Consider the following 7,214-nt stretch of genomic DNA (forward strand, 5'->3'; position numbering starts at 1 on the left):
GTGTGGTGCCTGAAAGCAAGCTGAGGAGTCTTGGTGGTGGGATAAAGAGGACACAGAGGGATCTACTTGGATCTGGCAGCTGGAGAGTGGAGGGGGCACAGATACAGGTGTAGAAGAACAGGTGCCAATGTCGTGGGGCCAATTAGCACTGGACATCTTGGTCACAGCCACACAGTGCCTCCCACCCATAATGCAGCCTCCTCCCACTTAACACCCGGAGAGAAGGGAGGGAAAGAGGAATGGGAAACAAAAATCCCTAATTTATTCCATTTTTACCCAAAAGGCACTAAGAAAAATCTGGTAGTGACTGAATGTAAACAGGTAGTTGGGAACCAAGTTAAGTTAGATAATAGAAAAATTTTGCATGAGTCTGCAAAATATATACCTTCTCACCTCCTGGGGTTATCCTAGCTTTGTACGTGGTAGGTTCTGGAAGAGGGTGGAGATCGGAGATAGAGAACCATCCTTCCTCCAACTCAGCTCTGTCTTTCTCTTGAAGAATTCCAGGCTTTCTGAGCTTGATGAGGTCACATCTCTGAACCTGTTGGCAAGAAACACATGACTGCAAATTGGCCTTGAAAACTAATGCCTACAAGTAGGTCATCTAGAAGGTCCAGGACCCTTCTTCTGGGAAATTCTCTGCTTTCCTGGGAAGAAAAAATGCTGCAGTGAATGAAAACGAGGTGAAACAAAACCAAATGCATTTCCATCTGCCTTTGCTGCTTCAGCCTCTGTTTTTTGGAAGCTCAGACCCAGAGGTTGTTGAGAGCCTGCTGAGGAAGTTCTTCCAAAAGATCAGCATTCTTGGGTCACTGGGGCTAGCCCCAGAGCCCCAGTTGCCATTGCAGGGCCCATCCTCTGTGCCCTCCAGTCTCATATTGTTCTAGAAACATCTCCTCTGATCAAGTATGAGTGGACAGTTTGCCCTCACTCTGCCTCTTGCTTTCATGGCATCTTCCTTGGACCCCACAATGCTGGGGCTGATGATACGCATCCTCCCAGGGTGTCTGCTGCTTGGTACCCTCCACTTTCGAGGACAGACACCCTGCCTGTTGTGAACTCGAGGCCAGGGTCTTGGTGCAGGCCCTAGGTAGGCTCAGCTTGCTCCAGAAGCCTCACTTTGTACCATATTCAAGGAACCCTCTCATGAGGCACCAGCCTTCCACTGTAGCAGGCAACTTGATCGTCTCCAAAAATGCTGCACATTTTCTCACCACTGTGCCTTTAGCCACATTGTCTCCTCAACCTGGAGTGCCCAGCACCCCCACCCTAGTCCCTGCCTCCCACCACAGGATGTCCTGGGGTCTCCTGATGACCAGGCTCCACGGCATGGAGAATCTAGGGCACAGGGAGTGTTAATGGTGAAGTCTGAGAAACACTGTGAGCTGAAGACCAATCCATTTCTCTAAAATGGGGCTGTGAGTCAAGGCGTGGCTTGGGCACTGACCAGATGTGTGACGTTGATGGATCATCCAACCTATTGTAGCCTCTACCTCCTCTTCTATGAGCTGCTGGGTCTGGATGGAGAAGCCCTGTCTACCACACTAGACTGCTGCTGTGATTCTGGGCTTGCTTCCAAGATGGCTCACTCATGTGTCTTGCCATGTAAAATTTTCCATAGCACTGCCTGCGTGTACTCAAAACATGGCAGCTGGCTTCCCCCAGAGTGAGTGACCCAAGTGAGATGGGCAGAAGCCACCATGTTTTAAAACCTAGATTCAGAAATGACATACTCTCACTGGGTCTTATTCTATCAGTCACACCGAGCAACACTGATGCACTGTGGGAGGGTACTACACAAGAGCAGTGTAGTAGGCTGGCTGTCACAATGTGCCCTGTCTAAATTTATTTTGGCTCACTTGCATTATCAAGAAATGAGGATTTCAGGAGTGCCTTCCCTTGGGGTCTATATCCCGTCCCTTTGTGGCCCAGGAAGGACGGGTCCCATGGAGCTGGATACTAGAGAAAATCCTTGCATGAAGTGGAGCAATGTTGGGTGCAGAGCTACCATGAACAGGAGCCAAGAAGGGGATTTGAGAGCCAAAAGCCTTGGAATGTCTAGTGGCCTGTCCAGCGTAGGAGGGCCAAGTGGGAACTAAAGCTGGAGCTGAGTGCGGGAATACATGACTTTTTTAAAGGAAGCGATAAGTCTTTCCTAGTTGCCACTGAAATGTGTGTTAAGATTAATACCTTGAACAATACTAATGTGCTTTCTTTTCCCACTCCTTCTTTGTGATTTTTCCTTCTTTAGCCATGGTTTCCAACACTTTCATGAGTGGTAGCTGGGATGCAGGAAAGAGGAGAAACTGGCATGAAGAGAGGATGTTCAACTTCGCGTGTCCAAACAAGCTCCAAAACAATAAGCTCGAAAGTTAAGTTTTCAATGGCAAGATCAGGCCATTGACAGAAGAACGGTTTTCCTAAACTCAAATAGATATCTTTTAAATATAACAATCTTGGAGGATGACCATGGAGGTTTTACTAGAATAGGGAAGAATGGGCAGCATAACCTAAGAGCTGTTCCCAACCCCACAGGAAAGGGAACAGCTCTTCTTGGTCTGGGATGTGGGGGTCAGACATTTAGAGACATTTTTAGTCAACAAAATTAGATGAAGACACTCTAGTCAGGGCAGGAGACAGCAGATGGCCTGAGGAAGAATCCACACGCTTGTGCTCCACTTTTGGTTTAGAATTCCAGGCTGAGAGCACCGTGCAGGGTGACCTACACCCACATGGGTGGCTTCAGTAGAAGGGATATGCTGGTGTGGCACGTTTAGGTGGAGAGGGAGTCTGAGATGCCGTAGGCCAGGTTCCCTGGAGCCGGTGAGTGTCTTGCGTGAGATCCTACATGTTCTGTGTAGGTTGGGAGTGGGAACAGCAGTGCTAAGAGGGTGGAGGGAGAGGAATACAGTTGCCTGTTAGGAGACAAGACCCTATAGCCGAGGCCAAGGCATGGTCGTGGTCAGTAGTAGCATGGGTCCAGGGATGGAGCTGACCTCCAGGGACCATGGCTGACCCCACGTGCCTCTCACACAGTCTGACTTGAACCTGGAGGACAGGGAGTGGACCAGGAGGGCTTACCCTGCTGCCATGAGGAACGGAAACAAATTCTTGACCATCCTTTGTGGGGACAGGAAGACTTTTGAGAGGATAGAAATATGAAAGGGACTTTAACTTAGTTAAATCCTGAATTGCCTGAGTAATTATAAGAAAGAGATTAAGTCTTTAAATGGGAGTTTACTTTGAAACAGTAAGATTGCTTTTGTTTGTTCATTTGTTTTGTTTTCTACTTTCAGTAGAATAGAGCCTTGAAAGGCAGCTGAGTTTGATTAAATAGAATTTAGCATTTCCACCATGGGAACACAGTGGATGCATTTTAAACCCAGTATACCACCCAAAGGATATGATATGAAGTGGGAGGGAGGGGTGGCATTATTCAGCCTAAGGAACAGAGGTCACATGACTAGTAGCTGCTGTTTTACTTTGAAAAACCTTGGAGGGTCTAGAATATATCAAGAATGCCTGTAAATCAACAACAACAAAAAGATGAACAGCCCAATTTCTAAATGCGCAAAGGAGTTCAACAGGCATCTCATGAACAAGATACATGAATGGCCAATAAGCACAAGAAAAAGTGCTCAACATCATCAGTCATTATTAGAAAATGCAAATGAAAACTACAATGAGATACCATTTCACATCCACGAGACTGAATAAAATAAAATACAGTGGATGCTGGGAAGTATGTGAGCCAACTAGAACTCCATCCAGTGCATGGACACCTGTTCTGCAGCCTCTCACAGTGGGAAACATGCATCCACATATGACCCAGCAATTCCACTCCTAAGTGCCAACCCAAAAGAAATGAAAACATATGGCTGCACAGAGACTTGAACATGAATACTTATAGTAGTCATATTCATAAGAATCAACCAAACAGATAAACAAAATATGGTATATCCATTTAATGGAATATTACTCACAATAAAAAGGACCACTTAAATTCACCCATGTTAAACCCACAACATGGGTGAATTTCAAAAACATTATGCTGAGTGAAAGAAGCCAGACCCAAAAGAGCATATACTGTACAACTCCATTTATATGAATTTCTAGGACAGGCAAACTGATCTACATGGATAGAAGTCAAAAAGTGATCAGGGGCATGAGGGCACTTTCTGGGTGATGGGTATGGTGGTTGTCACATGGGCATATACAATGACCAAACCTCATCAAACTGAACACTTTATACCTTAATTTATTATACCTTAATTTAAAAAAAATAGATGAAAAATACCATTTTCTCAGAGTCTTGGCCCAAGTTCTTACAGCAGATTAGCCAGGCAAACAGAATTAACATGCAAGTCCCAGAAGGCTCTGCATCTTTGGGGGTGCACCTTCCCTCTGTCCCTTGATCCATTCAAAGTGTATTCACACACACCAGGCACACACACACATCCATGCACACACACTCTCCTTTATGCCCAGGGAGTGTCCCCTGCATGTGCCCCCCTCCCACAGGGAGCCTGCAGGATCAACCCCTGGCCCCTCGCCCACTCTCTGTCCCTCTGCCCGCCCTGCCCACACCCTCATCCCCTCGCCCATGGTCTAACTGCACTAGAGTCATCTCCGGTTCTAAACCTCAGCACACCCTAAATCATAGTTTGTGTGTGTTTTTTTCAGTGAAATACGGATGCTTTGGAAACCACTTTCCCCTCTTAGGGCCTCCTTCTTCCTTGTTAACCCTGGGCTGAGCTATTTCATAAATAATGCAGTTCTCCTCTTATCTCAGTTACAAATGTGGATGTCTCCTTGTTTTGAAGGATCAGACTGGTCTCCTTGTTTCTCCAGTCTGGCAGCAGCCACCCTCACGTGGCCCTGGCCCTCTCTGCACAGGAGGTGGCCGTGGGCTCTGTCACTTTGTTAAAAGTGGTCTGAGTCCCCTCTGCCCCCTCCTGCCGAAAGCACAATGGCAGCTCTTCTCTCTCGTCAGCCTGTGGGTCTGCGTGGAGGTTCCTTTGTGTACCAGGTCCCAGGGCAGTGGCCCTTTCCACAGAATCAGTGCACACAGGTCACCAGCCCCAAGGGACAAAGGTCTCCAACATCAGTGTCCAAATCTCAGTGGTTCAGAGCCCCTGCCTAGTTTACTGTAGAAATTTCCGATGCTCATGTTCTCCAAATGTTTACCGACCCAGCACCAGTCAAACCCGAGGCTTGCGCCCCACCCCAGCTGGCAAAAAGGGAAGTCCACCAAGCCAGGCCTTGTCCCCATGCAGTCCCTGTCCCTACTGCCGAGCTCCATTGGGGGTCTTTGTGAGGCTGGGCCTGCCTGGGGCTGGAGGCCAAGTCTTGCCATCCTTCCTGCTGGGCCCCATCTGGGGAACAAATAGCATCCTCGGTCCACCTGCTGAGCCCTGCGCCAGGCTCTCCCCTGCTGGGGGTGGAGGCCGTCCTGGAGTCCAGCCCATCTCCTTAGAACTTCTTACTTTCCTATTGTTCACCTAAGGTTCCTGGGTCCTTGGTGAGGGGGCGTCCCCCCGGCCTGGTCCCATCTGCTGACAGCAGCAGCAAGGCCCCACTCCTGAGAGGAAGCTAGCCTCCCTGGACATGGCTAAAGGAGGCCGGTGGGCAAAGCGCCTGCATGGAGTAATGGCTCAGGCCACTGACCTGTGGACGGGCTCCAAAGACGTCAGCTTGTAAGGTAAGACCCTCTCAGTCCCCATGACCGCATGGCCTACAGTCCTGAGGTGGTAGAGCGGGAGTTTTCAGAGAAGCAATCCCACCGGACACAGTGGTGCCCCTGCAGGGCCAATAGCAGCTCTTGGTTGAAGACACCAAGGGCATCTAACATGCCGTCATTAGAGGCCTGGAGGGAGAGAAGAGAGAATGGGCAGAAGCAATATTTGAAGAGATAATGTCTGAGAATTTTCTAAAACCAATTAAAAAAAATCAACCCACTCTTTAAAAAGAAAAAAACTCAGCAAATCCCAAGCAGGATAAATACAAAGGAAATCACTCCTAGCCACATCATAGTCAAACTGTTGAAAGCCAAAAACAAAGATAAAATCTTAAAAGCAATTATTAGCAGAAGGGTCATTACCTGCAAGGGAGTAACTATAAGTTGTACGCTGGCTTTTCAACAGAAACTATGCATAGCAGGCAGAATAATGGCCCCCCAAAGACATCCATGCCTTAATCCCTGGAATCTGGGAATAGTTACCTTACTTGGCTAAAGGGACGTTGCAGATGTGATTAAGTTAAGCATTTTGAGATGAGTATCCTGGATTACCCAGGTGAGCACAATGTAATCACCAGTGTCCTTATAAGATGGAGGCAGGAAGTCAGAGAAGGAGATGTGATGATGGAAGCAGAGGTCACAGCAACGTGATTGCTGGAAAGGAGCCACGGGCTAAGGAATGCGGGCAGCCTTTAGAGGCTGGAAAAGGCAAAAAAACAGATTCTGCCCTGGAGCCTCCAGAAGGAATGCAGCCCTGCCGACACCTTAATTTTAGCCCCGTGAGACCCATTTCAGACTTCTGACCTTTGGAACTGCAAGATAATAAATTTGTGCTCTTTTAAGCCACTAAATTTCAGTAATTTGTCACAGCAGAAAAAGGAAGCTAATACACTGTAGAAGTCAGCAGACTATGGGATGGCATCTTTCCAGTGCTGAATGAAAGAAGGGCGAGGTGCTCTAAATACCTAAATAAGGAGATTAGCTGCCACTTTGGCTACCAGACCCTGTGCCTCTCTCTGCATTCTTAAAGCTAAGGGAGCCCATCAGCGAACAACAGGGAGACCATCTTATGCCTCAACCAGTCTTAGAGACAAGACTAAATTTAAATCTCTTGACCAACCCAGTACATCTATCACATGGTTAATGATAATAGGAGATATCATGTAGAACTAATTAATGAGTTTTAAATTTTTTCACACTTCCTTATCAGTGGTCCCCTGGTGCAGCAAGGGGAGGATTAAGATAATTCATAGTTGGATAAACAAGAGAAAGAGACGATGTCCCTTTTTTGACATCCTGGATGGGTTCTTGAAGCCCATTCCAGACTGAGTCTTTCAATGATAAGAGCCAGGTACTTGAGAGAAAAAACTCTTCTAAATTCCCAAAGCATCTTGTTATATATTAAGAACCAAATCCAGACAGACTAAACATGGAGCTTTTATTGTGGTAAAATATACACCATCTTACTCATTTTTAC

Source organism: Balaenoptera borealis (assembly GCF_965194805.1).
Source record: "Balaenoptera borealis genome assembly, chromosome: 3".
NCBI lineage: Eukaryota > Metazoa > Chordata > Mammalia > Artiodactyla > Balaenopteridae > Balaenoptera > Balaenoptera borealis.